The 14,738-nt window shown below is 37.4% G+C and overlaps 1 protein-coding gene across 2 annotated transcripts in view; it reads left to right on the plus strand.

Annotated features, from left to right (window-relative positions):
• The first annotated feature begins 302 nt into the window (after positions 1 to 302).
• PPDPFL (pancreatic progenitor cell differentiation and proliferation factor like) overlaps positions 303 to 14,738 on the plus strand; it is a 98,153-nt gene continuing 83,717 nt past the window's right edge. For both annotated transcript variants that reach the window (XM_034650124.1, XM_034650125.1), the window contains exon 1: positions 303 to 463. The gene's annotated coding sequence lies outside the window, so the exon portion shown is untranslated. The remainder of the gene's footprint in view (positions 464 to 14,738) is intronic.

Here is a 14,738-nt window from a genome sequence, read left to right on the forward strand (position 1 = left end):
GGTAATATTGGTTGATTGGGCTCAATGCTTATGCTATTTCCATAAAGAATAGTTTTCCAAGAATGGGTCCTTCATAGTGAGATTTACGGTATCAGTAGAAAGCCGGTGGTGAAAGAGTTGCTTGACAGGGGGGACTTTCCTAATGCTTTTTAGGTCAGACGGTGTTGGCTACCAATTCCTTTGCTGACTCATAGGAAGGCCCAGTGCCAAAGGCCAGAGGGCAGTCCCTCCTCTCTGGGTGACACCAGGGTTCCCAGGTTGGGCCAGGATTTAGTCTGGACATCAGCAATACATTAATCATGACTGAGGAGTGCAGGCTCTGAGAACTTTTTCACAGCCTTCCCTGGTCAGCAAACCCTGGAATTTCAAAAAATTTGGATTCTTTGGAAGGAAGATCATCTTTATCATTTCCAGATCCTGACCTAGGTCCAGACTAAGGGTAATGCTTCAAAGGCATGAGAAGGTATGGACATTTAACCAAACAACATGTTCTGAACAAATGAGCATGATATAAATGTATCGAATTATGTAAGTCTTGAGTAAAGAAAGCACTTGAAGATATGTACAATTTGGTGCCATTTAAGTAAATTTTAAAAATCATAGCAATGGTATACTGATGTATAATTTTATGGATACATGCATACTTAGTGCAGTTATAAAGACTTTCAAGAGAAAATCACACACAAACATTAGGTCAGAAGTACCTGAGAGGGACAGAGGGGCAAGGGTGTGGGTTGGATTGCTGTTTCTGTCAAGACAATAACTGTGACATATTTTGGAGATGGGACAAAAGTGTCTTTAGATATTTTCTCTATGCTTAAAATATTTCACAATTTAAAACAATAATAAAACACAAAAGGAACAAAGACAATACTTCTGTTATTTATAATTTTTTGCATATTAAAAATACCACTTTTAAAATTCCTTGGAAATTACTCCCTAAATGTATTCCAAATGTCATATTTTATTTATTTATTCATTCATTCATTTATTTGTTTGAGAGAGTGTGTGTGTGTGAGGGGGAGAGAGAGAGTGTGACATGAGCAGGCAGGAGGGGCAGAGGGAGAAGCAGGCTCCCCACTGAACAGGGAGCCCAGATGCAGTACTCGATCCCAGGACCCCGGGATCATGACCTGAGCCAAAGGCAGATGCTTAACTGACTAAGCCATTCAGGCATTCCCAAATGTCATATATTTCTGAGTCCTTGATGGGTGAAATGTCTTTATTTTTGTCCTCATACATGATTAATAGTTTGGTGGATAAAGAACTTTAAGTTCACATCAGTTTCTTTATAACCTTGCAAACACTGTTTCATTGCTTTTCAGAATCCATTCTGACAAATAAAAAGTCTCAGATCAGTGTGATTTGAATTCCTTTGTAGGAGAGATGTTTTGTGTTCTTTCTATCTCTGGATCTCAAGATCTAAGGATTTTTGCTTCTATAAAATTTAATAAAGATTTCTTTAGTTTTGTATATCATTTTTTTCATCTTTCCTATTTATCATTCATCCCCTTCAATCTAAATGTTTATCCTTTTTTTTTTTTTTGAATAATGAACTTTTTGTGGCTGTTGTTTATTTCTTCTCTTCCATCTTCTCTGCTGGAAACTCCTATTAGTCAGAGTTTGACCCATCCATATAGAGCTTTTATATTTTTTTCTCTTATATTTTTAATGTTTTTGCTTTCTAGCGGCCTTTTTAAATCTTGATTTCATATTCTGTCCTTCTTATTGGCACTTTTATTTTAGCAATCCTACATTTATACACAAATTCCCTTTCTTGTTCTCTTAGTTAATAAATGCAAACACTCTGAATCTTATTGAGGGTGGCAGTTAGAATTTTTTCAACTCTTTCTTTTGTATCCTATTATTTCTGTTTCTGTTTATTTAGAACAATTATTTTTAGGCTGTCAATTGTCTGCAAATGAGATCTTTGACCTTCTCCTCTGTTATGCCTTTGTTAAATTAACACTTGTTAAGTGGAGGAACTGTAGCTCTGTTATCTACTCGTTGCTCTTGATTCATTCAGGAATTAATTTTTCATCCTTAATGTAGTGGTAAGCATGTATATGGAAGGCCTGTATCTTGGTAACAGTAGTCAGCAGCAGTGAGAAACAAAGCCAGATTTTGATTGCACTCCTACATGTGAGGTTTCAGTTTTTTGGGTTTTTGTTAAGATTTTGCTTATTTATTTGAAAGAGAGAGAGAGCACATGCTCTCAAAAGTGGGAGGGGCAGAGGGAAAGGGACAAGCAGACACCCTGCCTATTGGGGTTAATGTAAAGCATGAAATCATCCATAATACCTGGCTTGCTAAAGTGTAACACAGAGGCAGCTGGGGGCGATGGAAGGTTTCAGAGAAGGGCGTAGTAGGCTCTGGAATGCCAAGGCCCGTGGGACCACACTGCCCTTGGAACGCAGCAGAGAGTTGCCCTCAGGGAGGCATTCCCAGCCCCAACAGCCACCCTGTGCTCTAAGACAGGTAGGCAGCGTCCCTTAGCCTATGTTTAGCAGCACTCAGAACACGCAAATTAGCCTATTGTATCTTTCTGTTAAACAGATCCTCCCAGTTTCAGTAAGACCCCTTGTCACACATCACGTGCTTGAGAAACAGTGATAGGATTTGTGATTATCCTGAAGGACCAATAAAAGCGGGAGCAAAGAAGAGCAAAGGGTCTTTATCTCTGAGTGTTGACCCTCTTGCCTTCTCCTCTCTTTCACGGCATTGTTTGGAGTAATCTTTCATCCATCAGTACAGGGATTGCTGATTGTTCCCGGTACCCGCTGAGCAGGGAGCCCCACTCAGGGCTGGATCCCAGGACCCTGAGATCATGACCTGAGCCAAAGTCAAACGCTTAACTGACTGAGCTACCAAGGCCCCCCATGAGTTGTTTTTTATTTATGTTACAGTCCTTAACACTGGAATCCTTTCTCTGTTCCCTATCACCTGCCAGCATAAATACAAACTTTTTTGTGTGTATTCCTTACTATAGGCTCCTTATATAATTTACAACGATGCTTTCACTTTCTCTTTAAGGGTATCATAGAATTCATCAGAACTGAGCTATTTACTTTCACTGAATGGACCAGAGCTTTTAAACTTTTATGTTTTCTGAGGTTAGTGCTGATGCTTGGAATACCGTTCCCTACAGTGAAACTTTGCCGAACTCTTAGCCAGTCCATTACAGTGGTTTAGAGAGACTAAGATTTAGGCTGAGTTTGAATCCTGAAATTAGCTATGTGATGTTAGGTGAGCTACTTCACTTTACTAGACCGGTTTCTCATTTGTAAAACCGTGACAATGAGAGTATTTATTGATTAGGCGATTATTAATATTCTATGAGATAATCTATAGAAAGCAATTAGCTCAGTGCCTAGTAGGAAATACACTGAATATAAATGTTAGTTATTATTAACTACCATCATACTTCACTGGCCGTCTGAATAGCCCTCCCCTGCCTTCCCAAAACAGATGGATTGAGCTGTCATTCAAACTCTGCTAGCTCCGTTCTCTGGAGTGTGTGTGTGTGTGTGTGTGTGTGTGTGTTATAATCATAGTCTTACTCTATTTTGCACAGCATTTGTTTACTTATCAGTGTTCTAGTAACTATACTAAACCTCAACGTACTCAGAATACAACTGAAAGTTTGTATTCAATTTCCAATAGTATGTATTTCTAAACTATGTATGAACAGACTTCTACTTTCCCAGGATACTCTGTTAGGCTAATCTCCACAAGAAGGTCTAACACAGTGCCTAGCTAATAGTACATATCTTGTGGAATTGATTTTAATAGCAATGCTAATAAAAAAACAGAAAACCCAACAATCTTCCAACAAGAGGAATGGTTGGAAAACTAATGGTAGTACAATAGTTTTTGATTGGGGAACTCCCCACATAAGGGGACTGGAAAGGACATAAGTGTTAATGCATCATCTCTACCCACATTTAGCGCTGCACCATACTAAGTTTACAATTTAAAACTGCTTTTACAAGAGTATTTCTTCTCCTCCTTCTTCTTCCCAATTTTATTGCCTTTTTTTTCTTTTTTCTCTCCCTCCTCCTTCTCTTTTTTCTCTTATTTTATTAAGTTTTTGTTTTGTTTTCATTTGTTTGTTTGTTTTCAGTAATCTCACATTTAACATGGGGCTTGAATTCACACCCCCAAGGTCAAGAGTCACATGCTCTTCTGACTGAGCCAGCCAGGTGCTCCATCCTTTTTCCCTTTTTTTAAAAAATGCTGGGTGCTAACAATCAATATCATCATCTAAAGGTGATCTATGTGGATTTACTAGTTCCCGGATACATTTTAATATAATCGTCCTTTGTGTAATGAAAAAATGTGTGTCTCTCTACCAAGAGACTATCTTTGAATATTAATATATAAATGTACTTGCAGAATCTTGTATTAAGTACAAATAAAAAAAATAAAAGAAAGCTTTCTATTGAAAAAAATAATATGCATGAGAATCAGCAAAGCTCTCGGTCTGTTTTTATTCACTGAATGCCAACTCTTTTCACATCTGTGTTTCCAGTAGCCCTCCTACCTATGGACCTGTGGTTCATTTTCATGACAAAATGTTTGAATATAATTTGAAAAGAACTTATCATCAAATATGCTTCCCATTATTTCTTCCTTCTAACATTTGGACGAGTCACTTAACTGTTCCAGAATTAGATTCCTCGTCGGAATATGCAAGTGTTGAAATACTTGGTCTCTTCAATCTCCTGCAAATCTGTATAATTTATTCCAGGCTGTTTGGTGTGTTCTCATTAAAGCCAGAACTGGGAGACACAGAAATCGCAGAGTGTGTCACTCTTTCATAGCTACTTAAACTTGTATTCTTTTCTGAAGCTGTTCTTTCATGGCATTAGTAGTGAAATGAAGGTCTTTATCTAGCAATCCTGCTGAGAAACATTAACTAAAATAACATATTCCCCTCTTTGAGATATAACATGGAACAGTTCCTTGACCCAGCCATGTCTGACAGGGGAAATAGTAATGAGAAACATGTTAATACCTTCTAGACTCTTGCTGTTGAATGTGATTTTTGTGGTGCAGTTTTTTCCCAACTTTCCCTCCTGCAGTTTTATCTTATATGTGTGTCATACATTCCCCTATTTAATCAACTGAATTAAGATGACACCATTTCATACTCTCTTCTTTGCTCCTCTTTTTTTTTTTTTTTTTTTTTTGAGAGAGAGAGAAAGACTTCCTGCATGCACCTGCAAGCCTGGGAGTGGGGGGTGGTGAGCAGATGGAGAGGGTGTGAGAATCTTAGTAGCTACACGCAATGCAGAGCCTGACTCAGGACTCAATCTTACCACCCTGAGAAAATGATCTCAGCTGAAATCTAGAGTCAGATGCTTAACCAGCTGAACCACCCAGGCCCCCCTCTTTGCTCTTACAGCCATCTACTCCTTTCTCAATTACAGTCCTTTAATTGTATTTTTAAATGACAATTTCAATTTAACAATTGTAGATTCATATGCAGTTACATGAAATAATAGAGTGATCCTTCATACACTTTGTCCAGTTTCCTCAGTGGCAATATTTTGTAGAACTGTTATATAATATCTCATTTGGGATATTGATACAATCCACTAAGCTTATTAAGACTTTCCCAGATTTGGGTGTCTGGGTGGCTCAGTCAGTTATGTGTCTGATGTCAGCACAGGTCATGATCCCAGGATCCTGGGATCAAGTCCCACATCAGGCTCCCTGTTCAGAGGGGAACCTGCTTCTCCCTCTGCCCCTACCCCTGGCTTGTGCTTTCTCTCTCTCTCTCTCCTTCTCTCTCTCTCTCTCCCCCCCCCCACAAAAATAAAGAAATAAAAAAAATCTTAGGGGCGCCTGGGTGGCACAGCGGTTAAGCGTCTGCCTTCCGCTCAGGGCGTGATCCCGGCGTTATGGGATCGAGCCCCACATCAGGCTCCTCTGCTATGAGCCTGCTTCTTCCTCTCCCACTCCCCCTACTTGTGTATCGTCTCTCGCTGGCTGTCTCTATCTCTGTCAAGTAAATAAATAAAATCTTTAAAAAAAAAAAAAAAAATCTTAAAAAAAAAAAGACTTCCCCAGTTTTACTTGTGTTTATTTATGTGTGTGTATTAAGTTCTACACAGTATTAGGAACTTGTGGGTTCATATATCCACCAGCAAAGTCAAGCACTAAATAGTTCCAACACCACAGGATTCTTTATATTGCTGTTATATGACCATACCCAATTCTTTACTTCCCTCTCCATCTAACCCTTGACAACCACTAATCTGTCACCCATTTCTATAATTTTGGCATTTAAAAATGTTATAAAACTATAAAATTATTTTATCATTTACTATTGGCTTGAAGAACTTACTTCCTTTGGTAGTCTTTTAGTAACAAACTAGTTAATTTTTTTCTGTCTGAGATTGTTTTCATTCCTCTTCATTCCTGAAGGATAGTTTTACTGGGTATAGATTCTGAGGTTGATAATTCTCTTTCAGCACTTACTTCTTATACCCATCTTTTGTATGAGACATTCATTCTCATTCAAATTGATATTTTCTTATAGATCATGTGTCATTCCTCTCTGTCTGCTGTCAGTAACTTTTTCCTTATCTTCTATTTTTGGAAGTTTAATTATTATTTGTTGTGGTTTGTTTTTTGTTTGTTTTTGTTTTTGTTTTGACGAGGGGGTTCATCTAATCTGTGGTTTGTTTAGCTTCTTGGATCATCAGGTTTGAGTTTTTTCTCAAATTTGAACATGTTTAGGCATTATTTCTTTATATTTTCTGTCAGCTTCATTATCTTTCTCCTGTCCTTTGGGGACTCCAATGATGAATGTTGGATGTGTTGTGATTTTTCTCTAGGTGTCTTATGTTCTCTTCATTTTATTTTTCAGTCTATTTTTTTTCTCTTATTCAGATTAAGTGATTTCTATTATTTTGTCCTCAAAGTCACTGATTCTGTCTTCTGTTATCTTCACTCTATCACTGAAGCACTGTGATTTTTAAATTTCTCTTTCTTATCTTACAATTCTATAATTTCCATTTGGTACTTTTTAATTGCTTATATTTCTTTTTTTTAATTAAAAATTTTAAAATTTTAATTCCAGTGTAGTTAATATCCAGTGTTATCTTAGTTTCAGGTGTACATTTTTTAAGGTTTTATTTTTTTATTTTTCAGAGAGAGAGAACATGTGAGCAGGGGGAGGGTCAGAGTGAAAGGAAGAGAGAGAATCGCAAGCAAACTCCCCTCTGAGTGCAGAGTTTGATCTGAGCTAAAATCAAGAGTTGAATGCTTAACCAACTGAGCCACCCAGGTGCCCCTCAGGTGTACATGTTTTTGTTTGTTTGTTTTTATTTGCTTCTATTTCTTTGCTGAGGTGTTTTAAATTTTTGTTTTAATAGATTTTAATTGATTAATGAAATATTTTTATGATAGCTGCTATAAAATCCTTATTAGATAAGTCCAACATCTGATCCATCTTGGTGTTGGGATTAGTTAATTATTTTCTCATTTGAGTTATGTTTTTCTTGGTTCCTGTTGTGACAGGTGATTTTTTATTGAATTCTGGACATTTTACCTATTAGGTTAGGAGACTCTGGGGTGTATTGGCACCTATATTTCAGCAGACAGTCATATCATTTAGGTTTAGCACATGGCTTTTGGCCTACATTTGGGCTGTGTTTCCAGTGGTACTTTAATTTTCAGAGCCTTTGCAGGATTTTGTTGGTTTGTTTGAGTTATGTGTTGCTACTGGACTTCCCAATGGTCCCTACTGGAGCTCCTTAATAGGATAGATAGTACTTTTCAAACATTCAACTCTTAATATCTCTCAGTGGGGTGGTGAGTGATACCGTGATGAGTTTGAGAAGGGGAAGAGGGTCTTAAGGCTGTGGGAACAGAGAGTCTTCCCAGATTAAAATACTTGCTGTGGCCTGATTCCTTTCTCCTGTTTTGCCTGCCTGCCTCAGTGACTGTATATAGGAAGGGAGACTCCTGCCTCTGCAGGGACAAAAATCTTCCTGATCGAAGCTCTTTAGCAAGGTTTGTCTTGTAGGCTCTCTTAATCTGGAGGACAAGGTGAGTCTCAACCTTGATGAGGAAGGGAGAACAGTATTCCCTGGATCACTCTTTCTTTTGGGTCTCCTAATCAGATCCTTTGTCATACTGTCATGCTCACCTGAGGCTGTCAGAGGGACTCTCATTCCATTCAAGGGATGCAAGAGCCTGCCTGCACTGCCTTTTGTTGTTAGTTCAGGGGTGAGAAGTTTATACCTTGGGTGACCTTTCTCTGTGGAATAGGAGGAAGAGGGTCACAAGACACCCTGACACTGTGTTGCTCCTCTAGTCCTGGGGTCCAGAACCAGGTCACCTTCCTCTTAGCACATTTCAGAGCTTTCCATTGGCTGCTTCATGTTCCATTTTTAAGGTTTATAGTTGAACTTAGTGGGAACAAGTAGGGAAAAAGTTTGAACCATCTTGTCCAGATTGGATATCCCTTTATACTACATTTTACTTTTTTTTTTTTAAGATTTTATTTATTTATTCAACAGAGATAGAGACAGCCAACGAGAGAGGGAACACAGGCAGGGGGAGTGGGAGAGGAAGAAGCAGGCTCATAGCGGAGGAGCCTGATGTGGGGCTCGATCCCACAATGCCGGGATCACGCCCTGAGCCGAAGGCAGACGCCTAACCACTGTGCCACCCAGGCGCCCCTTATACTACATTTTACTTTTTTGATTATTTGCATGCATCCTTCCCTGGCCTGACAGCCTCTCAAAGCTGGAATCATATCCTTCTCTTTTTTGTTTCTGATGTGAGAGTAGATGAATATTCACCAGACATTCACCAATCACTTTATGTGCGAATGGGTAAGGTGATCAAAGGTCTCACTAACTTCAAATGTCACAGTTGAAAGCAAGATGATTATTAAAAGGAACTTGAATTAGGTCTGCCAGAGTTTGGTTTGGCCACTATGGAATTTTATTAAAAATTGAATTTGAATACCTTTAGAAAGGAGAAGACTCATTATGCCCCACAGGTTCCAGAGTCCTCATGTATCATAAGCAATGCTAGAATTTTGCTACTACAGGTGAAATGAGTATTGTGGCTAGTGTCACAATGGATTGAATAAAACATTCACTCCTTAAAATTCATATGTTAAAGCCTAATTCCAAAGATGGTATTAGGAGGTGTAGCCTTTGGGAGGTGATTAGATCATGAGGGTGGAGCTCTCATGAAAAGGATTAGTGCTGTTTAATAGAGCCCCAGAGAGCTCTCTACCATTTCCCCCATGTGAAGACACTGCCAGAAGACAGCCTGTGAATCAGGAAGCAGTCTCTCACCAGACATTGAATCAGTCAGCACTGTGGTCTTGGACTTGCAGCCAACAAAACTGTGTGAAATAAATATTTGTTGTTTAAGCTACTCAGTCTATGGTACTTTGTCATGGCAGCCTAAACAGAATAAGACATAACCTGTTAGATTTTCTCTTCTAAATGAGTAAGGAAAGTTTTGATTTATGATAAGAAACCCTATGTAAAGGAGTCTACTTATCTATGTATCTATCTATCTTGGATGATTCTACTTTGACTTTCCTCATCCTGTTTCTGCTGTGCCCTGCTCACATGTTCTTATGCCAGCTCTGGTCCAGTCTTCTGCATAGTTGGGCACACTGACCACTGTCTTAATTTTGCCCACCACAAAATGCTGTAATGTGCTATTTGCATTTCTGTTTATCTGTCAGTCTCCCCACTAAAATGTAAGCTCTCTGAGAATTGGGTAAAAGGGTTATTTATTCCCAACAAACAACATAGTACTGACACAAAGTATGAGTCCTCAAAATACTCACTGAATTAAATTAATAAATGAATTAAATATTCATTAAGAAATGAAACGATATTTTCTGGCTCAGCACCCATGAATTAGGCCTTCCATAACTGATTGCAACACATTAAAAAGATGGAATTTGTAAAAGCTGTTCTTAACTGTTCTAATTCTGAAATTTCTAAACTATTTTTAGTAGAACTCAATTACTCTCTTTTCTGTCATCATTATTTTGGGAAGTAAAAACCTATTAGAAATAAAATATTATATGCAAGGACATAGAATAGGGCTAATAGTTCAGGGGATTACTTAAGATATTTATATACAAGATCATGCCATCTGTGAATACAGATAATTTTCCTTTTTCCTTTACAATCTGCATGCCTTTTATTCCTTTTTTTTTAATGCCTATTTGTCCTGTCTAGAACCTCCAGTACAATGTTAAATAGAAGTAGCAAGAGTGGTTATTCTTTTTTTTTCTCCCTCTGATCTTAGGGGGTAAGGATCTAGTTTTTCACAACTAAATATGATGTTAGTTATGGGTTTGTCATAGATGTTCTTTATCAGGTTGAGAAAGTTTCCTTCTATTGGTAGTTTGTTAAATGTTTTATCATGAATGGCTATTGACTTTTGACGAGTACTTTTTACATGTCTATTGAGGTATCAAGTAGTTTTTCTTTTTTTTCTATTGATATGACTTACATTAATTAATTTTTAAATATTGAATAAAGCTTGCATTCTTGGGATAAATCTCACTTGGCCATGTTGCAAATTATTTTTATATGTTGCTAGATTTGGTTTTCTAGTATTTTGTTAAGAATTTTTGAGTCTGCATCTGTAGGATATTAATCTATAATGTTCTTGTTATGTCTCTGTCTAATTTTGGTACCAGAGTAATACTGGCCTCATACAATGACCTGGGAAGCCCTCCCTTATCTTCTAATTTTTAGAACAGTGTGGAAAATTTAACTAATTCTTTAAGTGTTTGGCAGAATTCATCAGTGAAGCCAACAGGGCCTGGACTTTCCTTAGTGGGGAATTTTTAAATTACTAACTCAAACATTTTACTAGTTACGGGTCTACTCAGATTGTCTATTTCTTCTTGATATAGTTTTGAAAATGTATATCTTTCTAAGAATTTGTCTATTTTATCTGATTTATCTAATTTGTTGGTGTGTGATTGTTCATAGTATAATCATTTTTATTTCTGTAGGGCCAGTAATAATCTCTCACCTTTTCTTGATTTCTGATTCTAGTAATTTAATTCATCCTTTTTCATGATAAAATGTAAAGGAAACAGGTGCCTGATGTGGGACTCTGTCTCAGGACCCTGGGACCATGACTTCAGCCAAAGGCAGAAGCTTAACCAACTGGGCCAAGCAGGTGCCATGGGCTTAGTTTATATTTTTAATTTAGATAACATTATGATGATACATTCTACATTTCTGCAGAGACATTTTTCAGTTTTTGAGTAAATTCTATAACATTCTGCACACCTCTTAAAGTAAGAAATGGTGCAGTTTTGTGTTTATCTGATTGTTTTTAACCTTGGCCATTTAGAAATAGAAGTCACACATGTGATCCTTACAAGATTTGTCTTGATCTTTGTATCCAAATAGAAAATAAGTCAAGTTCTGTATGTAATTTTCTTATGAAAACGACTTTTGTTGTCATTAAGCCATGGCTTGAGGTCCTCCATGTTTTTTATATGCAATCAGTCCACTTCTAACACTCTGCCTCTGACAACTAAGGTTTTGTTCTCTTTATCTTTAAGCTTAGTTTTCTTTTTCTTTTCTTTTTTTCTTTTTAGACTCCACATATAAAAGATCAGACAATATTCGTCTTCTCTGTTTGACTCATTTCACTTAGCACAATGCCCTCAAGGGTGACCCATGCTGTTACAAATGTCGAGATTTTATTCTTTTTTATGGCTGAATAGTATTCCATTTTATATGTATATACAACACTTTCTTTATCCATTTATCTTTTGATGGACAATTAACTTTGTTTACATATTCTGGCTATTGTAAATAATGCTACAATAAATATGGGGTTGTATGTTCTTTATTAATACAGACATTTGTACCTATAAATTTTCCACTCTTAGCTGTTAAACTTTGTCCACTCTTAGCTGTTAAACTTTGTTAATTTCTGGCTGATTCTCTCTTGCTTCCAACAATGAACTGAGCATACATTGCTCTACGATGTAATGTAAACAAATTGTGGCTAATTTGAAGGCATTAGTTCTGAGGCCAATGTATGATGTTTGTTCTGACCCAAAGAGGGATTTCCCAGCTGTCTTATTCCCACCTTCTCTTCTTCAAACTAGCTGGCTTCCAAATTACCTTCACCAAAACCTCCAATATTTTTGAAAGTGTCGTTAGGTCTGATCTCTCCATTCTCTGTTATAAATAAAGCTAGTGCCTTTTGGAAGAGTTTAGAAGTTTTCTGTTTTATGGCCTGCTTCTATCCAGGCAAAATACCTGAGCCAGGGCTCTGGAGCTGAGGATGTACAAAGGCAAACTTCTCTTCAAGTGACACTCCCATAGGAGTAATTGATCACTCCTTGGAGGGGGGCAGAAGTGTGAGGTCCTCTCAGCTCATCTCTTCTGACATGGAACCAACATGTTCCATGGAAATGTCAGGCACAAGCCAGGGATAAGTTATTAAGGGCTGCAGTATTTTCAATGTACCTCTGTTTTATGAGTGGGAGCTGGATGGAAGAAAGGAGAGCCTACTTCTGGACTATACTCACCAGAGACTTGGACTTAGCAGCAGGCAGCTGGAAGAAAAATAAGAAATGCTGAAGTTCTACCCCACCTTTGAAGATAGTCCTCTGTCTGTGACCTAGACAGAGAAGGACCCTGTGTTCTTGACTGTAGCAAGTCTGGAGTTGGGTTTCTACCTTGCTAAGCTAGGAGGAAGAAAGAGAGACCAATCTAAGTTCCAATAATATAGACTCACTTTCCTTTTTTTTTTTAAGATTTTATTTATTTATGTGACAGAGAGACAGCCAGAGAGAGAGGGAACAAAGCAGGGGAGTGGGAGAGAAAGAAGCAGGCTCCCAGTGGAGGAGCCTGATGTGGGACTGGATCCCGGAACTCCAGGATCACGCCCTGAGCTGAAGGCAGCCGCCTAACGACTATGCTACCCAGGCACCCCAGACTCATTTTTCTTACCTAATTTTCCTAAATTTTATTGAATAGATGTTTCTTAATTTGCTCTGTTCTCTTAGAATTATTTCCAGAGGCAGTCAATTATTGATTTTAAATAATTCTCAGTACTTTCATTGATGAGCAGATTAATGGAGTTTCTTATGCTGTCAAGGTAGAACTTGATCTTTACCTGCATAATTTTTTATAAAAACACTTTGACTACATATAAATCAACCTTAAAATACTGGGAGTAAGAAAAAATGTATGGCATCAAAAAAAAAAAAGCTGTGGTACAGATGTGAAGCAAAAAGTCAATAAAAGTCACTGGCACATTAATTGGAAGGTAAATTGATACCTTAGGATTTTTGTTTTTCTTGTTTTGTTTTTTACTTTATTTCATTCCTAACAGATTTTCTCACATTTGATAGTTTAGTAATATTCCTAGGAGGCAAGATGCCATAGTTGGTAGTTTTCCAAAGTTATAAATTAGAAAAAAAAATACAATAAATTAGTGACATATCCAAGGTCACGTAGCAAGATGGGTCAAACTTCTGCTACAGTTAAAGTTTATTGAAGTATAATTAACTGAATTTCCCTACAAGCTTCTGTGCCTAAGAGGCAACTGGAGTCTTTTAGCCATATTGGCATTTATTTTCAGAGAAGGGCCCAACTTTTATCATTATTGTTCATTGCCAGGGAAGCCCCTAATACTCTCCATAGCTCCATGAAATAAACATGTGAGGCTGGTGAAGAAATCTAATAAGAGTGCTCCACAGGGACACTTAATTTTAGACGCAAGACAGATGTGTTGCTGGGATGGAGCCACCTGGGAACTTCCTCCTTCCAGAGTCCTGCAATCCTGCCTCTGTCTGCATTCTGCTTTCTGGCAGCATTGCTCTCTTTTTACTCTTCATCCAGTTCTCATCCAGTGGAAAGTGAGTGTCAAATGAAGTTTAAAAAGCAGTAAGCTACACAGAATAAAGTTTATTCTAGCATATGTTTCAAACACACACACACACACACACACACACACTATTGAAGAATATTAGTGTTATGCTTCTGGATATAAAAATGTGTTATATTTGGGGGTCCTTCAGTGGCTCAGTTGGTTGAGCATCCAACTCTTGATTTTGACTTGGGTCATGATCTCAGGGTTGTGAGATCAAGCCCTGCATCAGGTTCTGTGTACAGCATGGAGTCTACTTGAGACAGTCTCTCTCTCCCTCTCCCTCTACCCCTACCCCCGCTCACATGTACACTCTCTTTCTAAATAAATAAATAAATAAAATAATTATGTTATCTTTGAAGTATTTACTTTCTATTATTAACTTTATTTTTATTTTTTCCATTATGATCGGTGACCACACTTTACATTATTTTAATTATTTGAAATACACATATACATACATATATATATTGCATATATATACACACTTATGTGTATGTACATATTGAATATATAACTTTTGCTTCATATATTTTGCAGTTCTGTTTCAGTTCATAAACATTTTGGATCGCAGTATGCTCTTGGTAAACTGACCCTTTTATATTCATGTAATAGCATTTTCTGCCTGGTGATAGTTCTGATTTTGAAGTTTACCTTATCTGTTATTAGTATAGTCATTATTGCTTTCATTTGATTAATATTTGCTGTAATTTTCATTCATTTTACTTTCAAGTTATCTAGATTGTTATATTTGAGAAGAGTTTTTTTTGGACAGTATTCATGTGTTTTAACTGCTGTGCCTATCTCTGTCATTTAGTTGGTGTATTTTG

Source organism: Ailuropoda melanoleuca, unplaced genomic scaffold, assembly GCF_002007445.2.
Source record: "Ailuropoda melanoleuca isolate Jingjing unplaced genomic scaffold, ASM200744v2 unplaced-scaffold11384, whole genome shotgun sequence".
Classification (NCBI taxonomy): Eukaryota; Metazoa; Chordata; class Mammalia; order Carnivora; family Ursidae; genus Ailuropoda; species Ailuropoda melanoleuca.